Genomic DNA, 12,040 nt, shown 5'->3' with positions numbered 1-12,040 from the left:
GTGCTGGGGTTACAGGAGTGAGCCACCACACCCAGCCAGGCCTTTTCTGCTACTCCCTCTGCCTAGAAAACCCTTTCCAGCTCTTCCCAGCCCACCTTTTACTCTCCTTCAGGTCTCAGCTCACATCTCACAGAGCCTTCTCTGATGCCTCCCCACCCCCTGCCCATGATGTCCATCCATTTACTGTTTGTTGTGGGCTTTTTTTTGGTTTTGTTGGGTTTTGTACAATTTTATTTAATAGAGATGGGGTCTCACTATGTTGTTCAGGCTGATCTCAAACTCCTGGCCTCAAGGGACCCTCCAGACTCAGCCTCCCAAAGTGCTAGGATTACAAGCATGAGCCACCATGCCTCATCTCATTTACTGTTTATCCCCGTCACCCTGTTTATCTTCTGTGTAGCACTTATCAATCTGCAACAATACTGTTCATTTTCAATTCTTTTCTTCTCTGCTTCCCCCACTAGAATGGAAGCCCCCTGAGGGCAGAGACTTTCTGTGTCTTGTTTACTGCTGTGTCCCCAGAGCCCAGCACAAGACCTGGCGCATAGTAGGACCTTAAAAAAATTTGTTGTTTGTTTTTGTTTTTTATAACAGTAACAATCATTTATTTTACCCACAGATCTGTGATTTGGGCATGGCTTGGTGGAGGCAGCTCATTTCTGCTTCACGTGGCATCAGCTGAGGGGCTTGCCCAGAGGCTGCAGAACTTGCATCCAGGACAGCTCACTTATGTGGCTGGCAAGTTGATGCGGTCTGTCAGCTGGGAGCTCAGCAGGGAATTTGCCTGGGGGTCTTGGTTCTCCTCCACATGGGCTTTTCCACGGGTTGCTTGTGCTTCCTATGGCATGGTGGCTAAGTCCCAAGAGTAAATGTCCCAAAAGAACAAGGCAGAAGTGAAAGGCATTTTTTTGAGTTAGCCTTGGAAGCTACACACTGTCACTGCTGACCTATTCTGTTGCTCAAGGCAGTCACAAAGACCCGGGCCTCTAGCTCATGGGGAGGGGACATAGATGCCACCTTTTAATGGAAGGGTGTGTCAAAGTCACAGTATGTAAGAAGAGCTTGTGGAATAGGATATAGTATTGCCTTTATCTTGGGAAAATACAATCTACCAAAGATGCAGACTCCCATCTTGGTCTTCCACCATCTCCAGATTGTGGCCCTAAATCCACACCCGTCCAAGACCAGTCCAAGCTCCCTTCTGATGCCTCATTCTATCCAATGAAAGTAAAAAGGAAGGGTCGCTCACCTCATACCACTTATGATTGTGTCCCATGGCCAGAGCTCAGTCACATGGCCATATTTAGCTTTAGTGGCTTATTATAAAGGATATTGAAAAGGATACAGATGAAGAGATAAACAGGGCAGAGTTACGGAGGAAGGGGCATGAAGCTTCCATGCCCTCCCTGGGCACACCATCCTCCAGGAACCTCCATATGCTCAGCTATCTGGAAGCTCCAAAAAAATAGTTGAATGAATGAAGGGAAGGAGGATGGTTTTACTTAGGCTAATTTAGGTAATATTTGATGCCTGCTGTGTGCTAGGCCTGGGTCACTCACCTCTCAGGAGCCCCAGTCTACTCAGGGAGACAGACACACATGTGCCCAGATTGCATATAGCAAGGCAGAATGAGGTATATTTGAGCCCATAAGATTCAGCTCACTTGGCAAACATTGGCACCTGGGCTGTGCTGGGCCCTGTATCAGAGCAAACAGCCTTATTTGGCCCACGCCTGCAAGAAGCTTTCAGTGTAGAGGAAGCTAGAACCGTCTCCTGGGGAGAAAAACCTATGCAGAGAATACTGCCAAATCACTGGGCTGAGTGATGTGATAGACACTGAGAACCAGGGAAGCCAGGGATGCATGGGAGAAATTAACTCCAGGACTGGGGATGGCCTCTTGAACGAAGTACCTGGGCCTGGAAGGATGAGCAAAGCTGTTCTGGAATCAGGAATCAGGCACAGACTCTGCTTTGAAGGACAAGCGCAGCCACTCTTATCTCTCAACCCCTCCGCAAAGCCAAACACGGAGGAGGAGAGAGGCCCCTGGGCTGGCTACTCTTTGCCTAACCTTCCTTCTCAGAGCTGCATGTCCTGGAGCTGACTCCTACGGCCAGCCTCTCCTGGGCCCCCTTGCCTTCTGGTTTCAGGTGGGGTTTGGCCAAACTGGGGACCCTGGCAGGAGATTAGAGAGGGAGGAGAGTGAGATCAAGATATTTATTTATTTTTATTTTATTTTTTATTTTTGGTGGGACAGAGTCTCGCTCTGTCACTCAGGCTGGAATGCAGTGCCATGATCTCAGCTCACTGCAACCTCCGCCTCCTGGGTTCAAGTGATTCTCATGCCTCAGCCTCCCAAGTAGCTGGGACTACAAGCATGTGCTACCATACCCAGCTAATTTTTGTATTTTTAGTAGAGGCAGGATTTTGCCATGTTGGCCAGGCTAGTCTCAAACTCCTGACCTCAGGTGATCCACCCACTTCAGCCTCCCAACGTGCTGGGATTATAGGTGTGAGCCATCACACCTGGCCTAGATCAAGATATTTATTATGCTCTGTCCCTGCCTGTGACTTTGGCAGCAGTAACTATATTCCTCCGCCAAAAGCCATGGCTCCTGTTGGGTGGCTTGTACCCATGGGTACAGCTCGGGCCAGGTGCCTTAACAAGGCTCCCTCCCCTGCTCCTTCAGGCCCAGGGGTAATGATTCCATCCCACCATTGTGAGTCCCAGGTGCTCTGCCATTCCTGCCCACACCTCTGTGAATGGTCTCTTCATTAAATCCTCTTTTGGCAAACACTGAGTGTTTGTGCCCCTGTTTCCTGCTGAGACCCCTAAGATAAGAACTGAACCTTAGAAAGCTGGGCCTTGGACAGATAACTTAGGGAGACTGTCTTTCTGAATACCCCCCACAGCTGGGTGTAGTGGCTCACACCTCTAATCCCAGGTGTGAGGGAGGCCGAGGCAGGAATATTGCTTGGGTCCAGGACAAGGCTACAGTAAGCAATGATCACACCGCTGCATGATGCCCTACTGCCTGGGCAACAAAGTGAGACCCTGTCTCCAAAAACATACATAAATAAATCCCCACCGGCTGGGCTCCATGGCTCACGCCTGTAATGCCAGCACTTTGGGAGGCCAAGGCGGGTGGATCACCTGAGGTCAGGAGTTCAAGACCAGCCTGGCCAACATGGTGAAACCCCATCTTTACTAAAACTACAAAAACTAGGGCCAGGTGCAGTGGCTCATGCCTGTAATCCCAGCACTTTGGAAGGCTGAGACAGGTGGATCACCTGAGGTCAGGAGTTCGAGACCAGCCTGGCCAACCTGCTAAAACCCCGTCTCTACTAAAAATACAAAAATTAGCTGGGTGTGGTGGCTCATGCCTGTAATCCCAGCTACTTGGGGGGCTGAGGCAGGAGAATTGCTTGAACCTGGGAGGTAGAGGTTGCAGTGAGCTGAGATTGTGCCACTGCACTCCAGCCTGGACAACAAGAGCGAGGCTCTGTTTAAAAAAAAAAAAAAAATCCCCACCAAAAACCAGAATCAGAAAAGTTGTGAACAAATTTCATCCCAAGTGAAGACTTCTGGGCGCCACTCCAGGTAGGGTCCCCACCCAAGGGGTCCCTCTGTCTTAGGACTGTAGTTATTGTGGCTTGTAGAATGGGGCAGTCAGGGGGCTGTGAGTGAGTGGACATGTGCGTGGGAGGAATGGATGGATGAGCTGGGAAGTGGAGAGGCACCAGAGGGCAGCAGGGGAGGCATGGCCTTGGCAGCTATCTCTATCAGACCCCAGAGCAGATCCTATAGGACCCTGGGAAGTCAACCTCCCTGAACCTCAGCTCCCTCTCAGCAAAATGGGCAATTAACACCCTCTTCACAGCATTGTTGTGAAATGCAATCAGATGTGAGGCTCAACACATGAGCCACTAGAAGTGACTTTGCTCTCCACGCTGAGAGAAGCACATTCCCCATTACTACTGATGCAGGTGGAGGCCATTCTGCTCACTGTTTTTGTTTTGTTTTGTTTTGTTTTTTGAGACAGTATTCTTGCTCTTGCCACCTAGGCTGGAGTGCAATGGCACGATCTTGGCTCACTGCAACCTCTGCCTCCTGGGTTCAAGAGATTCTCCTCCCTCAGCCTCCTAAGTAGCTGGGATTACGAAACCTGCCACCACACCTGGCTAATATTTGTATTTTTAGTAGAGAAGGGGTTTCTCCATATTGGCCAGGCTGGTCTCGAACTCTTGACCTTGTGATCTGCCCTCCTGGGCCTCCCAAAGTGCTGGGATTACAGGCATGAGCCACTGTGCCTGGCCTCTGCTCACTTTCTTTGTGCCAAGAGCTCCAGCAACCCATCTAGAGGTGGGAGGAGGGTGGTACAGAGATGCCCTGGCAGGGCCCTCAGACCCACCACTTCGGTTTTTTGTTTTGAGACAGAGTCTTGCTCTTGCCCAGGCTGGAGTGCAGTGGTATGATCAGTGGGACCACAGGTGTGTGCCACCCCACTCGGCTAACTTTTTAAATTTTTTGTACAGATCAGAGCTGAATGGGGGGATATCTCACCATGTTGCCCAGGCTGGTCTTGAACTGCTGAACTCAAATGATCCTCCAGCCTCAGCCTTCCAAAGTGCTGGGATTACAGGCATGAGCCACCGCACCCGGCTTGACCTACTACTTCTAGAGAGCCAGGGTGTGAATCCAAGCTTTGGAGTGCTTACTTGCTGTGTGACCTTAGGAAAGTCACTCCACTTCATGGAAATTGTTTTCTTCTCTGTAAAATTAGATAACATGTCCAGGCACGGTGGCTCATTCCTGTAATCCCAGCACTTTGGGAGGCTGGGGTGGGTGGATCACCTGAGGTCGGCAGTTCGAGACCAGCCTGAGCAACATGGAGAAACCCCATCTCTACTAAAAATACAAAATTAGCTGGGCATGGTGGCACATGCCTGTAATCCCAGCTACTCGGGAGGCTGAAGCAGAAGAATCACTTGAACCCCGGAGGCAGAGGTGCGGTGAGCCGAGATTGCACCACTGCACTCTAGCCTGGGCAACAAGAGCGAAACTCCGTCTCAAAAAAAAAAAAAAAGAACACAAAGACAGTAAGTCATTAAAGCAAGACCTCCCTAGGTTTTCAACAAATAGTGGCCAAATGATGTGTTCACAGTATATAGTAACGAACAAGACAAATAGAAGAGAATAAAGAATGAAAAGAAAAAACAAATAGTGGCCAAATTAGTAAATGATGTTAGCTATATTCTTGAGCCCCTACTGCATGCCAGATGCTAAAGTGGCCTTTTTTTTTTTTTTTTTTTTTTTTTTTTGAGACAGAATCTCACTCTGTCACCCAGGCTGGAGTGTAGTGGCGTAATTTTGGCTCACTGCAGCCTCCACCTCCCGGGTTCAAGCAATTCTCCTGCCTCAGCCTCCCAATTAGCTGAGATTACAGGTGCCCACTACCATGGCTGGCTAATTTTTATATTTTTAATAGAGAGGAGATTTCACCATGTTGGCCAGGCTGGTCTCAGACTACTGACCTCAGGTGATCTGCCCGCCTGGGCCTCCCAAAGTGCTGGGATTACAGGCCGGAGCCACTGAACCTGGGCTAGAAGGCATTTTATCTGCTTTAATGCAATATATCTTCAGAACAGCCCTGTAACACGGGACCTGTAATAAAGCCCATTTACTAATGAGAAAACTGAGGCTTGGAGAGGTTATGCAACTTAGTTGACCAAAGTCACACAGAGAGGAAATGGTGGCACCCAAGATTCCATACACTGCCTCCACGAATAAATGATGTGTTATCTACATCATTGTCATTAACCTTGACTTCCAGAGACTTATAGTCTAGTGGGAATCTGGCAGCCTTTCCATCCTCAGACTTAGCCTCGAAGGGCCCAGGCATGGCCATAAACTTGTTTTGTGTCTCTGGGCAAATTAACCTCTCTGGTTCTGCTGCTTTTTTTTTTTTTTTTTTTTTTTTTTGAGATGGAGTCTCACTCTGTTGCCCAGGCTGGAGTGCAGTGGCGCAATCTCAGCTCACTGCAAGCTCCACCTCCCAGGTTCACGCCATTCTCCTGCCTCAGCCTCCCGAGTAGCTGGGACTACAGGCTCACACCACCACGCCTGGCTAATTTTTTGTATTTTTAGTAAAGACGGTGTTTCACCGTGTTAGCCAGGATGGTCTCCATCTCCCGACCTCGTGATCCGTCCGCCTCGGCCTCCCAAAGTGCTGGGATTACAGACGTGAGCCACCGAGCCCAACCGCTTCTTCTTCTTCTTTTTTTTTTTTTTGAGACAAAGTCTCACTCTGTCACCCAGGCTGGAGTGCAGTGGCTGGATCTCAGCCCACTGCAACCTCTGCCTCCCGGGTTCAAGCAATTCTCCTGCCTCAGCCTCCCGAGTAGCTAGGACTACAGGCACCCGCCACCACACTGGGCTAATTTTTGTATTTTTAGTAGAGACAGGGTTTCACCATGTTGGTCAGGTTGGTTCCCTGAACTCCTGTCCTCAGATGATCCACCGTCTCAGTCTCCCAAAGGGCTGGGATTATAGGCGTGAGCCACCGCGCCCGGCCCCCTGATTCTGCTTCTAGGAAATTAGATTAAGTAAGCGTTAAATGAGAAAATGTGCAGGAAACGCCCAGACCTTTGCCCAGTATACAAGATACACTTGATAAGTGTTCTCTTCATTTCCTCCTTTCTCCCTGCCTTCTGGGACCGCTATCTGGGAGACATTGGGGCCTACCCGGTGCTGACCACTGGCCACCGCTTCAGAGGACGCTGCGTTCAGGGTCGTCCCTCCCCAGGTCGGGCAATGCCGAGCACTGCCTCCAGGGGGCGCCGCCACACCGACCCCGCGCCCCAGGGGTTGTCTTTTCCGCCGCGGCCGCGCGGGGCCGCCCGGGCCCTGAGTTTTCAGGACCGACGACGCGCAGACAGTGGGGAGGTCGGCGTCCCAGCTGAATCAAGGACGTCCTTTAGCACCGCAGTGATAATTAACACACAACAACAATAATAGCCGCAGATCCACCCACAGCGAGCTGCTGGAGTTCAAAGGACGCATGCGCGTGATGGAAGGCTGTGGAACTCAGGGAAGGAGCCAGGCCTTAGATCCTGAGCTGGGTTCGAATCCAGGGCAGTGTCTCACGTTTCCGCTCTGTACCCTTGGGCTTTTCTGAGCTTCTGCTTCCTTTGTTTTAAAATGGGAAATGTATTACAGTTCTTGAGAGGAATAAATGAGCTCCTGGAGAGCTCTTTGAAGAGCAACTTAGGAGAAGTGCATGTACCATAATTCCCTCTATCCTGTGAGGGAGCTCTGATTGAATTCCTTTATCGAATGAGAACGCTGGGGACCCTTTCCCAGGCTCACGGGCCTTCATGGGTCTCTCTCTCCCCTAGCACAGCCCAGAGGCCAGTCCAGGAGCTCTTTCCCTAAACCCCCTCTTCGGAGCTTCCCCACTCCTCTCTCGAGTTGCCGGCACCTTAAGCTCCTTGGGCTCCTTTGGGCACTGCCCCTCGGTCCCCAGGTGCAGGCCCAAGCCTGCAAGCTTCCTCTGGCCAATCCCACTACATCCCTCAAACTGAAGCACCGCCCCCTCGTTCTCCTTACCTCTTCCAAAACCCCATCCAGCCACGTTCTCCAGAAAAACCTTTCCCAGTGCCCTCTCCCAGGTCCACAGGCTTTGCACATGCCACTCCCTGTATCTGGAACATCCTTTCCCCAAGCCCTAAAGCTTGTTATTCAGAGCACAGCTTAAATATCACTTCTTCCAGGACTCACTGCAGCCTCCACCTCCCGGGTTCAAGCAATTCTCCTGCCTCAGCCTCCCAATTAGCTGAGATTACAGGTGCAGCCTCCCAATTAGCTGAGATTACCCTGTGGTCTTATGGTTGCCTGAGTTTCTTCTGCATTTCGTTGTTTTTTTTTTTTTTTTTTTTTTTTTGAGAGGGAGTCTCGCTCTGTTGCCCAGGCTGGAGTACAGTGGCGCGATCTCGGCTCACTGCAAGCTCCGCCTCCTGGGTTCACACCATTCTCCTGCCTCAGCCTCCCAAGTAGCTGGGACTACAGGCGCCCGACACCACACCCAGCTAATTTTTTTTTCTTTCTTTTTTTTTTTTTTTGTATTATTTTTTTTTTTTTTGTATTTTTTTTTTTTTTTTTGAGACGGAGTCTTGCTCTGTAGCCCGGGCTGGACTGCAGTGGCCGGATCTCAGCTCACTGCAAGCTCCGCCTCCCGGGTTTACGCCATTCTCCTGCCTCAGCCTCCCGAGTAGCTGGGACTACAGGCTTGAGCCACCGCGCCCGGCCTTTTTTTTGTATTTTTAGTAGAGACGGTGTTTCACCATGTTAGCCAGGATTGCCTCGATCTCCTGACCTTGTGATCCGCCCGCTTTGGCCTCCCAAAGTGCTGGGATTACAGGCGTGAGACTGTTTTGTTTTGTTTTTGAGACGGAATTTTGCTCTCGTTGCCCAGGCAGGAGTGCAATGGTGCGATCTTGGCTCACCGCAACCTCCGCCTCCTGGTTCAAGCGATTCTCCTGCGTCAGCCTCCCCAGGAGCTGGAATTACAGGCATGCGCCACCACGCCCAGCTAATTTTGTATTTTCACTAGAGACAGGATTTCTCCATGTTGGTCAGGCTGGTCTCCAACTCCCGACCTCAGGTGATCCACCTGCCTCAGCCTCCAAAAGTGCGGGGATTACAGATGTGAGCCACCGCGCCCGGCCTTGTTTTGTTTTTGTTTTTGTTTTTGTTTTGTTTTTTTGAGACGGAGTTTCGCTCTTGTTGCCTAGGCTGGCGTGCAATGGCGCAATCTCGGCTCACCGCAACCTCCGCCTGCCAGGTTCGAGAGATTCCTCTGCCTCAGCCTCCCAAGTAGCTGGGATTACAGGCATGCACCACCACGCCTGGCTAATTTTGTGTATATATATATTTTTTCATAGAAATGGGGTTTCTCCATGCTGGTCAGGCTGGTCACCACCGCCTGCCTCGGCCTCCCAAAGTGCTGGGATTACAGGCGTGAGCCACCACGCCCAGCCTTATTTTATTTTTTAAGATGGAGTCTCACTCTGTTGCCCAGGTTGGAGTGCAGTGGTGCGATCTCGGCTCACTGCAACCTCCACCTCCTGGATTCATGCAAATCTCTTGCCTCAGCCTTCTGAGTAGCTGGGAGGGACCACAGGTGTGTGCCACCATGCCTGGTTACTTTTTGTATTTTTACAAAACTACTATATTGGCCAGTCTGGTCACTATATTGGTTTCACTATATTGGCCAGGCTGGTCTTGAACTCCTGACCTCAGGTGATCCACCCGACTCGGCCTCCCAAAATGTTGGGATTGTATGTGTGAGCCACGACGCCCAGTAGGATTTTTTGTTTAGTGCCTAATCTCCCCTCATTACAGAGTGAAGCCCTCAAAAACAAGAACTGCATCAGTCAAGGGCTCCATGTTATGTCCAGGGCCCTGCCCTGTGAATGTTCACTAAATGTGTGTCTAATGAATAAGCAATTCCACCCAACTGGGTCCACACTCACTAAGCCTTCTCAATAGCCTGGGCTCACAGGCACATACACAGTCAACACAGCCATGCACACAGGCACACACATGCACAGAGTCACAAATGCTGCACAAATAAACAACAGGCTCACACACAAAGCTAAATTCATTTGTGCTCACTACTCCTCTTTGTCCTAGGTCTCTTTTCTTTTGTGACTTAGGATCCCTGAGAACAAGAGTGTTTTTTTTTCTCTCTCTCTTTTTAGACGGAATTTCGCTCTTTCTTTTCTTTTTTTTTTTGGGGGGACGGAGTCTCGCTCTGTCACCCAGGCTGGAGTGCAGTGGCGCGATCTTGGCTCACTGCAACCACTACCTTCCAGGTTCAAGCGATTCTCTCACCTGAGTCTCCCAAGTAGCTGGGATTATAGGTGCTTGCCACCACACCTGGTTGATTTTTTTATTTTTAGTAGAGACGGGGTTTTGCCATGTTGGCCAGGCTGGTCTCAAACTCCTGACCTCAGGTGATCCGCCTGCCTCAGTCTCCCAAAGTGCTAGGATTACAGGCGTGAGCCACTGCACCCGGCCAAGTTTCACTTTCACATAGGCTGGAGTGAAGTGGCATAATCTCAGCTCACTGCAACCTCTGCTTCCCAGGTTCAAGCGATTCTCCTGCCTCAGCCTCCTGAGTAGCTGGGATAACAGGTACCCACCACCACGCCCAGCTAATTTTTGTATTTTTAGTAGAGACAGGGTTTCTTCATGTTGGCCAGGCTAGTCTTGAACTCCTGACAGGTGATCCACCTGCCTCAGCCTCCCAAAGTGCTAGAATTACAGGCATGAGCCACTCCGCCTGGCAAGAGTTATGTTTTTTGTTTTTTGTTTTTTTTCCAAGACAGAGTTTCACTCTTTTGCCCAAGCTGGAGTGCAGTGGCACAATCTCAGCTCACTGCAACCTCTGTCTTCCAGTTTCAAGCAATTCTTCTGCCTCAGCCTCCCGAGTAGCTGGAATTACAGGCGTCCGCCACCATGCCTGGCTAACTTTTGTATTTTTAGTAGAGACAGGGTTTCACCATATTGGCCAGGCTGATCTTGAACTTCTGACCTTGTGATCCACCCGCCTCAGCCTCCCAAAGTGCTGGGATTACAGGAATGAGCCACCGCGCCCAGCCATTTTTTTTTTTTTTTTTTTGAGACAGAGTTTCACTCTTGTTGCCCAGGCTGGGGTACAATGGCACAATCTCAACTCACTGCAACTTCCGCCTCCCAGGTTCAAGTGATTTTCCTGCCTTAGCCTCCTGAGTAGCTGGGATTACAGGCACGGGCCACCATGCCCGGCTAATTTTTAGTAGAGACAGGGTTTTTCCATGTTGGACAGGCTGGTCTCAAACTCCCAGCCTCAGGTGATCCGCCTGCTTTGGCCTCCCAAAGTGCTGGGATTACAGGCGTGAGCCACCGCGCCCGGCAAGAGTTGTGTTTTTTACTAGCCTAGGAGCCCCTAGGAGAGGAAATTTGCTCCCATCAGACTGGGAATCCCAGGCGAATGCTCTGTCTCCCCAACTAGTTTGGGGACCTGGGCTCAGGAGTGTCTCCCTTACCAGCCCAGGAGCTCCTGGACCAGAATGCTTCTACTTCGGGCTTTGGAGCCCTTGGGCCATGCTAGATATGTTCACTAACTAGCCTTGGAGCCACAAGAACAGAATGAGCCTTCCTTGCTTCAGCCAGGTACTCCAGGAGCAGAGTTGAGCTAGATCTCCCCCAGCAGGCTGGTGGCTCCCACAGGCATGGCTGTGTCTCCCTGACCCCTCTCCACCCCTGCCACTGTCCACCGGCCTGACCCTTCTACCTTGATACAGCAGTTAGGGCTGAGCTGGGCTGGGCTGCCCAGGTTTTGGAAGCAGTAGCAAACCACACTGTGAGACTGGTCCTCTGGGATCCCCTAGGAGGTAGTAGGATCAGCGAGGCTGCAGCAGGGGTGACCTCGCCCGCCTCAATATGTTGGGCAACTCATCCATATATCTAGTCACTCACCAAACCAGTCCAGAGTTCCTGGGCCTGGGCCTGCAGCACTCTATCTGTATTATGTAGTTAAATTGTCTCATCAATCCTGTGAGGTGGGTGTGATCACACCTCATTTACAGATGAGGAAACTGAGGCTCAGAGAACAGGAGTGACTTGCCTTAAGTCACAGAGCTGGGAAAAAGCTGGCTGGTTGCCTACTGCATCTCCTACCCAGGTTCAGGAAATGTTTAGGGATAGATTCCACAGGTAGAGAGAGGTGTGCGGCGGGATGCCCAGGTTTCTGGCTTGGGTGGCTTTCAGGAGAGTGCTGGCTCCTGAGACAGGGACTGCAAGAGGGTGGGAGTGCCTGTCAGGGAGCTGAGGAGCAGTGGGGAGGCGTAGGTTGCCAAGCAGCCAACCAGGGCAGGCAAGAGGTGGGTCTGGAACCCAGGCTTCCCCATTCCCAGCAGAAGTGTCCCCTGCCTACTCCCCACCCAGCTCTTGGCACTGGAGTCCTGGGTTCAAGTCCCATTCTCCATTTGACCCCA

This window comes from Chlorocebus sabaeus, chromosome 20 (assembly GCF_047675955.1).
Source record: "Chlorocebus sabaeus isolate Y175 chromosome 20, mChlSab1.0.hap1, whole genome shotgun sequence".
NCBI lineage: Eukaryota > Metazoa > Chordata > Mammalia > Primates > Cercopithecidae > Chlorocebus > Chlorocebus sabaeus.
Note: the sequence above shows the minus strand (reverse complement) of the source record.